We start from the raw sequence: 12,384 nt of genomic DNA, 5'->3' as shown, positions 1-12,384 counted from the left end.
AATAAGTCTACCTTTAATAAAGCTGATTGATTTTCATAGTTAAGTCTATGAAGAATTCCAGCTAATCTATTACTCATAATCTTGAAGATCACCTTGTTAGAGAAGTTTGAAAGGCTAATGGGTCTCATTTCTACCTTATGAGAAGGTAGAGGGATTATCAACTTTTGGGATAAGCACAAGACATGTACTAATATAAAATTTGGCAAGGTGAAAGTTTATTGTATAAAAGATAAAAATATTTAAATTTTTATACTCAAAAATTTACATAGAAATATGTCTGACTCAAAACTCAACTGAATTTAATTCATATATCTATTACACTAATTAAGCAAATAAGATAATATTTTTTTAAAAAAAATTGATTATAAGCATGAAGCCAAGTGACAGCGTAAAAATCTTTAGGTTAGTTTTATGGTAATTTTCCTTCAAGACAATATGAATATTAATAGTTTTATGAGAAGGTAGAGGGATTATCAACTTTTGGGATAAGCACAAGACATGTACTAATATAAAATTTGGCAAGGTGAAAGTTTATTGTATAAAAGATAAAAATATTTAAATTTTTATACTCAAAAATTTACATAGAAATATGTCTGACTCAAAACTCAACTGAATTTAATTCATATATCTATTACACTAATTAAGCAAATAAGATAATATTTTTTTTAAAAAAATTGATTATAAGCATGAAGCCAAGTGATAGCGTAAAAATCTTTAGGTTAGTTTTATGGTAATTTTCCTTCAAGACAATATGAATATTAATAGTAAAATAAAAATAATATTTTAGCAAATGTTATTGATGGTTAAGGAAACCTATATTTTTTCTCTTCTCTTTCTGATCAAGATATCTATTCTCATAAAATTAGGAGATGGAAGGTAGATAACTTATTTTTTAAAAAATAATTATTTGTTCTCCAATTTTAAAGCATTACAATAAACAATTGAAATAATGAACTTTTTTTCTTATACCATATAATCAACTTCTAAAATCATATTTATTGTTCTAACATTTTACTCTTTTTTTATTTAATTACAAAAGTCATTTTTTATTCTTAACTCATAGTAATATATTGGTTTATTTTATTTCTTGGAATTTAAATATGTCAATTATAAAGCATGAATCAAGTTATTCAAATGTAATTTTTGAATCAGTGTCAGGTAATAAGGCCTCCGAAAAGATTTTAGCTTTAGGCCCCTATGCTTTCTGAGCTGTTTTTTTTGGGTGGGGGTTAAGGCCGCATACATATTATTCTATAATAATTTAATATGTGAAATTAGACTATTGTTGTTTCATATATAATTAATTGGTATATGTCACAATTTTAGTTTTTTTTCTTGGACTTCTAGAGTAGATTAAAATCTGTTTGAATTGACTTTTGATTTAATTTTATCATTTTAATTTAAAATTAAGTACTTATAAGCACTTTTAAAATTTATTCAAACATCAAAAAAATACTTTAAAATTATTTTAACTTAAAAACACTTTAAAGAAAATCAATCCAAACAGTACCGTTTCAATAACTCTTCTATATTGTATGATATATGATGGGACCGAATTTCGTTCGACAAAGATAACCAGTAATGTTAGTAGAGTTTATACCTTTTGGAAAATAAATTATTTCTTGAAGTAGAAAATTCAATTTATATGATGTTAGTTGATTTGATGTAGTTTTTTGTTTTTTTTTTAAAAAAAGAGTTTTAAAATTTATGGTTTAAAACAAGTCTCAGATGTTTGTGTGGCTATAAATCATCTAAATAGAGTAAAATGAATATTTTAAAATTAGATTGTTTCTAAATATAAAAATGTGTGTCACAAAAATTGGGATAAAGGGAGTAACTATTAGGACTATTAAATTTAACTATGAATATGCCACTTCCAATTTAAGTGCAATTTTTGGTGATTTATTAATCAAAAATTTTTTGGCTTTCATTTATAAGGTAGCCTAATGTCATGACCTGCCACTTGATCATGAAGAAAGGGGAAGAATCTAGAGTCTTAGAGATGTTAATGGAAGACTCTAGATCCTTGTAGAATTTTGTAGAGAAATCTTGAAAGACTTAGAGTTCTTTAGAATGTGTAGAGAATTCTAGAATAGCGACTTCTTCGTTAATATGAAGGGATTTGTATAGTAATTTTTATTTCCACTTAAGTCATTAGGAGTAGTATAAATAGAGGGGCTCATTCATTTGTAAACTATCAAACAATCTAGCAATCTTACAAAAATCAAAACCTTCTTCATAAAAGCTCTCTTGTCTTTCTTTCAATCTAGCGTTTCTTTAGCAATCTAGTACCAAAGGCTTACTTAAGCTTGCAAGATCGTGAAAGATTCGTGATTACGTTGTCAAGTGCCGCACCTAAGTCCTAGTTGAAGTCTAAGTCTGTGACAACGTGTTATCAGAGCCCGGTTGCCACTAAGGAAAATCAGGAAAGAGTTGGATGTGCGCATGGAGGACGAGTACGAGATGAAGGAGACAATGAAGGGTACGTAAAAAAATGATGACCATTATATAGAGCTGAATTTGAACTGTTTCGGGATTACGGACAAATTGCGGCTGGAGAAGGCTCGATTAAGGTTGAAGAAGAAGTCCAATTTGACATTGAGAAGAATGTGCCCGAGCATCTGGCAATCTCACTCCTCAGATGCATGCGGAGGATATTCTAGATGAGTTCAAAAAAAGGGAGACAGTGATTAGAAATTCTGAAGATGCAGAACTTTTCTTTGATTTGGCACAACAATTTGGAGGTTGCAAGGGTAAGGTTAGAGTCGTGTGTAGCAAGGATGATGAGAAGAAAAGGATGACAGATTTACTGAGGTCTCATGGAATTAGGGTTGTTTTTAAGAATTAGGATTCATTTGTTGTTTGAGATTGAGATTGTGAGCCTGCTTGTCCAATATATTCTTTTGGATCAATTTCGTTACGCAACAAATCGAAAGGGATGGGGGTGTAGTTCATGTATGGTCTCCCTCGAATACTAACTATTTGGTGATGATAATGGTATTGAGATGAGTTCATCTTACTTGCAAAGGCATTGTCATTTTGTGTCTATATCTCTAATTTATCAACAAGTTCATCTCGATTTTCATCCTCAATCCTATGGAAGATTACCATGTTGCTAAATTTGTACAAATACAATTACATAAGCTTGGATTATTTGCTATTTATGATGGTCATTTGGGGATGAGGTTTCTTCTTATTTGCAGAAACATCTGTTTGCCAATATCTTAAGAGGAGGTATGCTTTCTATGCATCCAGCATTTCCAATTGCTGCCTTGAAGTATATAACATTTTCGAAAAGATTGGTTTTTATACTAGGTGGTATTTTGGATATATCCATGCCGAGCAATCACAAAAGCCTGAAAAAAAACTGACCAGACAATACTTCCAAATAGTTTTAATTTGGGGAGAGGTGGGTTCACTGTTGTTACTGCCATACTCATAAATGGCCTAAGATTGTGGGTAGCTATTGTGGTAGATTCACAAGCTGTTCTTTCTCAGGATGGTCAAGCTATTCAAATGGTAATAGATCATGAGCGAAATACTGAACGAAGCAGGATTGAGGGCCTGTAACAACCTGTCCCCGTTGGTAGGAATAGGCCAATAGGGAAGGATAGTAACTACGAAAAATTTGAATTTAGGCTAGATCTGGACGAATTCTGAGTTAGGTGATGGTCTAGTTTACCTATGTGTTTCATATACTTGTTAAATTGCTTCATTATATGCATGTATATATATGAATAGGAAAACATGCTAGATTATGTGTGAAATGATCACTTGCCGACCTGTTTGTATGATGAACTTGTTCTTGGTGATATAAATGTTGTGAATACTGAATGTATTTGTGATTGTGGTACCTTTGGATTGGGTGTCACGTTCTGACACATAATTTGGATCGGGTGTCACGTTCCAACACATATTTGGATCGGGTGTCACATGTTGGGGGTAGGAATCACTACAACTAAAGTTTGATATGATGAAAATAATAAAAATAAATTGGACACGAGAATTTTACGTGGAAACCCCTATAACTGATAGAAGGGAAAAACCATGGGGTAGAAGGATCTCACTATTAATATATGGAGTACACAACTCGCAAATACAAGGAGAAAACAACAATTAACACTTCTCTCTTGTAAAAGGAACAACTACTAAAGAGGACACTCAAGACTAAAAATATTTATCTTGGTGTATAACTCTCTTTGTATTCTTACTCTCACTTTCTGGGATTTTGGGGATGATCTAAATGAGGGCAGAATGCCCTCTATTTATAAGAGCCAAAAACACGTAAAAAGAATGAAAAACGCGTAAAGAAAAAATAAGGAAAATTCGGCAATTGAAAATGAGTAAAGGGAGGCTGCTTTCGGCTGTCCCTTTTTAATTACTTTCGGCTGCCCCCTTTTTTGACTTCTTGCATTCTCCCACTTGAAGATTTAATTGAGAATCAATTAAGTCTTCACACCATTCTTTCTACCCAATTACTGCAATGTTACGTTTCTGCTAGACCAATAGAAGATCGACACCATATGAACTTGTTACTGTTGATCGGCTTCGTAAATATTTTAATATTCATGATTTTATAATATAATCTGGTCTAGTGGTCTTATCCAATTAGTATTTTTGACTTATGCAAATATTTAAAACGAACACCACAGAGGAGTGTGAGAATTAGCAAAATCCGATATATAAATTAGATCATTCCCTGATGAATACAATCATATATTATATGAAACCAGATTTCTCTTCTACAATAAAATTTACTTTCACAATATCACCAACTCAATATGCGGAGGTACTTCACCTTAGCAAAATTTCTTGACCGCTCCGTTTCAATTGTCGAAAGTGACAACACAGGAGTAACAGTTTGAGAATGAGAATCAATAATAACTTTCTCGAGCACAATACATTTTCCAAAAAATATTTGACAAGCTCAAGTTCGCAGGTACAGCCAAAGTATCCGCACAACCTGATCACTTTGAGGTGATGGAGAGGACAACTTACCATCTTCCTACATTCCCTTTTTAACCTCACGGGTTTGAACCAATACAACTGTCAACAAGAAAATTGAACCACAGTTACACAAGCTTAAATGACAAAAGTATATTGGAAATGAGAAAAACCATATGTATTGATACAATCTCCATAGATATTGTACATTTTGATATAACACGTGTTGATACATATGTGCGATACAACCTCCATAGATGCAACCTATATTCGTCAAATGCAACATGTATCTAGTATCTCTTTTTTCTCTCCAGAATCTCGCCCGCATCTCTCCTCTCTCTAATAATCTTTATGTATCAAATACAACATACATCCACCTATATGTATCAGACTATATTCGTAGGTACAAATTGTATCTAGCATCTCTCATCTCTCTCTCAAAACTCTTGCTCCCCCCACCCCCACCACACCACCACCACCACCACAATTTTATTTGTCTCTTTCATGTTGCTATAAATTGCAAATAGTCAAACTATAACTATAAATATCTAATTATGCCCAAATAATAGTCAATTGTTTTTAAAAATATCCTCTTAAAAAATGAGCAAGGCATTTTTTTATTTACAAAAGCCACGGGACAATTCTTAATTTGAAAAAATAGGGGTCCGGTAGTGTAAAGGAAAATCTTTTTTTTTAAAGTACGAAAAAAATATTTGACGTATTTTTTAACCACGTGACATCTGTTTAATTAAAAATAATCTAAATAATTATTTATATTGCATATCGATTTCCATTAATGAAATGTAAATGTGCTCTATTTGTTACAAAACTAGATTATAAATGCATCATATTTTTAACGAATAATATTTCTAACTCAAAATCGTAAAGTTAAAAGTTATTTTGCCTCTTTTCCCTTAATTTTATCTCCTGTTATAAAATAATATAATATTCACTCCTTCTGGTATAAGGCAAAATGATCAATTAACTTTAATATATTTCTAACTTTCACCTCAAAATTTTCCCACTGCAGTATGATTTTCAAAAGTTATAGAGTTGCATTATCTATCTACATTGACATCTCTGTCTTTTTTAATTTATTGAGGTCATATATTTTTAGGTACCAATTACAATATACGCATGCGCCTTGCGCGTAATAAAAGCGCATTTTTTATTTGCCAAAAAATATTACATCAAAGAAATTGTACTTGGCTATAAATTTTGATATTAGTCGATTGCTAAATTACTAGTAACTATTTATTTTTTGATAATTTGTTATTAATACATCACTATACATCACTAAATAAAATTAACAACGAATTTTACTATTAATTTTTTGTTACCAAATTATATTTGTTAAATAGTGAAATAACTTATTAATATATAAAAGAACATTTACAATTTTCATTTGTTAGGATAAGTGTAAAAAATGATAATTCATTTAGAATATATTTTATTTGCTACTATTTTATGATTGTTACTTTTAATTGTATTTTTATCAATTTGACATTTAACATTATACTACAATCAAATTTTACTTTATTTCTAATTTAATTACTTAATAGTTTTGCTAATTTGAAAAATAAATCTACGAATGGGAGGAAGTACTAAAGAATAAAATTCTATCTTTTTCCAATTTAATTAAAACTTTTATTTATTTGTTCACAACATTAAAGAAAATAATTTAATTATTATTAATTTAAATTCATGATATTAGTTATTTTATTTCATAAGAATTCCATATAAACTTTCTTAGTCGACTCTTTTATTTTATCCTTTATCAGTATTTTTGTTCTTTCTTTTTTTTTTTACCTCTCAGCATTTTTCTCTTTATTTTATGCATTCTTTTTTCCTAAAATTTTCTAAATATTTACTATACTAAAAATATGATTAAAGCCAATTCAAAATTCAATTTAAATTTTGAAATTTCAAATAAAACTTATTATTTGCCTATATGTTGATAATTTATTGATCTTTGCCTCAAATATGAATGTTATTAATGATACTAAAAACATTTTTAGAAGCCATTTTGATATGAAAAATCTTGGTGAGGCAAATTTTATTCTTGGAATAAAAATTACAAGAACATAGGATGGAATTTTCCTTGACCAGTCACATTATGTTGAGAAAATTTTGAAAAAATATAACTTTCTTGATTGCAAGTATATTTTAACTCCTTTTGATTCAAGTGTACACTTGTTTCCTATTCAAAGTGAAAATGATGTGATAAATCAAAAGGAGTACGCTAGCTTAATTGGAAGTTTGAGATATGTGACTAATTGCACTAGGCCTGATATTGCATGTTACACTCCGCACTTTTGAACCTTGAAACGTGTTCCTAGTCTTCTTGAAAGTGGCCATGAGACCCCCACTGTCCACACACATCAAACAACTCTAAGGAAAGAAGAATGCGATACCTCGTGAGAGGGAAGGTTGGAAATAGAGTCGTGAGAATCCAGAATGAGTTGGAGGTCAAGAAATGAATCGTAGGACTTGATTTACCTATGTAAGCTACTAATTTAGAAGTCTTATAGACTTGAGTTACTTAAAGACATATCAAGCTTACGTAGCATGGATTACACGAGTTCTTAAAATAAGACGAGATTACGAACCCACGGGGAAGAGGAGAAGGTGACACGTGGCAGCAGGTGACCCAGCTGCTTGGGGTCAAGTAGGTGACCCACCTTCTTAGGGGGAGGTGGACCCCACTGTCACGTGGCAGCCTTGGAGGCTATGTATGGATTTGTGGCCCAATAAGGGCTTGACCCATGTCACCCTATGGGGATGACATGTGTCACCTCCTAATGAGGTGTATATAAGTGTGTTTTGATGACTACTAAGTCATTTCCTATTCTACTTGAGATGAAACTTAGAGAGAACAAAGGAAAGGAAAACTTAGAGCCTAAGGGAAGCTAGCTACGGCAACAAGAAAAACAAAGGTAAGTCTCCAATTTTCCTCCATGAATTAATTATCTACGTTGTTCCTTAATCACGTGAAGATGTATATATGTGTCTTACGGTGTCTATGGAGTTATTTCTTCAGATTTACACCTAGAAGAGGGTGAAAGAAGAAGAGGAAAACGCTAGAGGGGCAAAAGAGGAGGGCTATGGGTTTGGCCCTTTTGAGGTAAGCCTACGAGTTTCGTTCTATAAATTAATTATTTAAGGTATCCCACAGTTATATAATGGTGTTTGATAACATAAAATTCTAATTTGGGGTAGCGGATAAGGGGGACAAACAGTCCGCCCCAATTCAGCACATCAAGAAGTTTCCGAGATGTAGTTTTGGCGAGTTTTGGCCAATTTCGGGTAAGGTAAGATTTCTCCTTTCAATTTGGACTTTTTGGTGTTGTTATGGAGTGTGTTACATTCCCTATAGGTAGCTGGAAATGTGAAAATGTCATAGAAACGCTTGACGTTCGAAACAAACTAAATTGGAGTCGCTATAGTTGAATTATCATCGAAGTAAAGTGTTGTGCTTATTGTATACTGTTGCAGGTGTGTGGGGGTTTGTTGAAGGGCCTAAATGTGTTCTAAAAGGGGTGTGGGTACTGCTGGTTGCAGCCATACGACCCTTCATTTTGTATAAATAAAGGCTTTGCGAAATAAAGACTAGAAACCTTATTTTGGTGTCCTAATTTTCAGCAAGTTGTTTGGAGCTTGTGTTGTGTGATGTCGCCTTATTTTATGTGTATATATGTTGCAGGGTATTGTTTTTGGTTGGCTGTAGTGATTAGGGATGTAATCGGAAATTCGGATAGGGCACTTTATAGGGGAGGTGCTTTTCAATTTTCGTTAATGCCTTAACTAGTTAAAAACCTAGTCGAGGAGACGAACAAGGAAATAGGTTCCATGTAATTTAAGGTGCTAGAAAGTCAAGAGTGGTTGATATTCGTATTACTTCCGTGTTGAATAGGTTCAAAGGACGACGAGGTGAACGGGACAAAGAGTAAACCGTACGAGGTATGTAAAGCTTATCTTCTTTCCCTTTGGCATGTCTTAGTCTTAAGTGAATTGTATATGTAATGTGAGAATAATTCCATTCATAGAACCCCGAGTATGGTTCATCAATCTTATTCACTTCTCGATATTAGAACTCCTGCGATAGTTGAGTTATGGACTTATAAGTCTTCTACATGACAAAAAGTAGTACACGTGAAGCCTATCCCTTCCTTCTCTTGAAACAGTTTAAGGTAAGTGAAGCGATATATGATATGAGTTAGAGGTGATTCCATTCATAAATTCCGAGTATAACTCGTGACTCGTATTCACTCCTTGAGGTTAGAATTCTTAAAGTGGTTAAACTCTTATTCCTCGAGCCTTCTATATATTGAATAATGATGGGATGTGTAAGCTCATATACCTAGGGGCTCTTGAACATGCTTTATAGTGATATCTGAGAGGCGTTTGGTATGTTACAGAGTTTTACGTGCACGTATATGCATTATTATATTATATAGGGATCGGACCGTACGTTCCTCGGCACTAACGTATTATATGTATAGGGATCAGGCCGTACGTTCCTCAGTACTAACGTGTTATGTATGTATGGATCGAGTCGAACGCTCCTCGACACTAACCTGATATATATATATATATATATATATATATATATATATGGATCGGGTTGTATGTTCCATAGCACTAATAATATACATATGCCTGTCATGATAGATGATGTATTTGTAACACCGAGTCCCCGAGCGGGCCGGATACGGTACATGATAACTGTATACAGGACTTTATTTTGTGAGGTGCAGGTACAACACCCTATTAAATGCTATACTTGATTTTCTGCATCCTTATTTCCGTTGTTATCTCAGTTATGTTATGCTTATATACTTAGTACATATGTCGTACTGACCCTCTGTTCTCTAAGGGGCTGCGTTTCATGCTCGCAGGTACATACACAGATGTTGGGAGTCTGCCAGCTTAGGATTCCACTCAGCCAGTTTGGAAGGAGCTCAATTGATTTGGAGCCGAGTTGTAGTAACCAAACCTCCTATGTATATATTGTTTATTCAGGGATACGGCGGGGGCCCTATCCCGCCATATGTTACTATTAATATTCTTAGAGGTCTGTAGACATATGTGTGGGTTATACGTGTAAGTTTGGTTCTATTATGCCTACATGATGTGTTGTAAATATTAAGGTACTATGGCAGCCTTTTTGGCTTGCACGCCCTTTCATGATAAGATACAAATGAAAGAGGCTACAGGTATGAAGATGCTAGGACCTACTGGGGTTCTTATGGATAGTCCTTATATTGATCGTTACATCTGATAGATACGGATATGGGGGTCCAGGTCAGACCTCAGTCGTGGCACCCACGGGGTTAGGTCGTGACATTGCATATGCAGTAGGAGTACTTACCAGGTTTACAAGCAAGCCATGTAATGAACATTGGCATGCTATAACAAGAGTTGCGAGATATTTAATTGGAACAAAAACTTGTGATTTGTTCTATAGAAAATATCCTGCTGTACTTGAAGGCTTTTCTGATGCAGATTAGAGCACTTTAACAGGTGATTCATGTTCTACCACTGGTTATATTTTTATATTGGATGGTGGTGCTATTTGTTGAAAATCAAAAAAATAAACTATAATTGTTAACTCTACCATAGAGGCTTAACTAATTGCTTTAGCTTCAGCTAGTGAGGAAGAGAATAGGTTAAGAGATTTATTATTTCAAATACCTTATTTTGAAAAACCAATTCCTCCAATTTTAATTCATTGTGATAGCACTGCAGTAATTGGTAGAGTTCAAATTCATTATTACAATGGTAAATCCAGAACTATAAGGAGGAAACACAGTAATGTAAGACCGTATTTGACAAGTGGTACCATTAATGTTGATTATGTCAAATTTTGTGAAAATCTTGCAGATCCTCTTACTAAGGCCTTAACAAGAGAAAAGGTCTGGAGCACATCGAGGGGTGGGATTGAAGTTTATAAATTCATGAGTCATATATGAGAAAATCCAACCTGGAAACTAGAGATCCTATAATCAGGTTCAATGGGAAAAAAGAATCATATGATGACTTGTTGTGAAAAAATGCACTATTTTTATTCCCTCCCTATATGTGAGTGCATTATTTCCTGTAGTGAATTGTGGAGGTTGAGTTTAAAAAACTCTTAATGAAAATCTGTAGCCCGTATGGGTGGAGTGTTAAATTTACAGGAGCACTCTCGACAGATTTCACCTATGTGAGTGTGGAAGTAGGCCGCTTCCTATGAGAATTGAGCTTATTCTCAAAAGCACTCATAAAATCGGAATAACATAAGGCCGTAATGTGTTGGCTTATAAAGCTCGTGACAACACCTTATTACTATGTGTGAGTAGTAATATATTATGTTCCTTAAGCAGTCGCAGTTCAAGTCTGAGACCACTACGACTCTGGAGAAAATGTTATTGTTTCACTAAGTGGAGGTTCAATGCAAAGCACACCTTTATTATGTATAGTAGTCTTCGTGTAGATGATAAACTCTCTTATATAATATTAAAATGAGTGGAGGATTGTTAGTTTTAGCATTTTAATACCAATTTCGAGGATTTGGATAGTCGGGTTGAATCATATTTGGTGAGAACATTAAGTTTAGGAATTGACGATATGAGGAATGCATTACAACCCAAGAATTTCAATGACCAAATTACTAGAAAGTCGAAAATCTTGAAGTCATTTGGTTCTGGGAATATGATCCTTGAGGGAACTCTTACCTATAAAAAGAGGGAATTTGACGCCAAGATTGTATTGAGGACTCTTATTTTCGATAAGGAGGATAAGAAAATCACTAGATCAGACAACTTGTGGAACAGGGCTGAAGTTTCTCCAAAATTGCAAAGTATCCCGATAAAGATACTAGGATGCTACCAGCAGAGTATGGAAAACATAGAGATCAGGCTGCTGTAAAGTTGCAGAAGACATATAAAAGTTTTCGTAGGCAAAGACAGCTAGCTGATTGTGATATTCTTGTTGAGCACAAATGGTATAATAGTTTATAAATGAAACTCCACCAGTTTCAGTTTGTTTGTCTTACTTTTCTTTTTAATCCGTTTCAAAAAGAGTGTCTCTTTTCTCTTGTTTTTTGTAACTCTTCAATTTCAACATGACATGTTTAAAACACTAGATTCAAGAGTCCGTACCAACTTATAATCGGATAAACAAATTGAGACGGAGGGATTAGTTAGGGAACTTTTGTTGGGGATATTTGTCGTTGCATTTCACGCCTTCACGTATGTTGCATTGACTATGGAACTTTTGGTGTAATTTTCAGGTGGAAGCTATTGGATTTTGTTGAACTCAAGCACAGTTTTATATCATACCTTGACACCAAGAAACTTTAAATTGATGTTTCTCGTTGGTCACAAGCATTAACTAGAGCTGCAAAGGTATGAATTAACCTTACATTTACGCTAACTCCCTGCCAGATTCCTTTCTTGT

This window comes from Solanum dulcamara, chromosome 9 (assembly GCF_947179165.1).
Source record: "Solanum dulcamara chromosome 9, daSolDulc1.2, whole genome shotgun sequence".
Lineage (NCBI taxonomy): Eukaryota > Viridiplantae > Streptophyta > Magnoliopsida > Solanales > Solanaceae > Solanum > Solanum dulcamara.
This window is presented reverse-complemented; position numbering follows the sequence as displayed.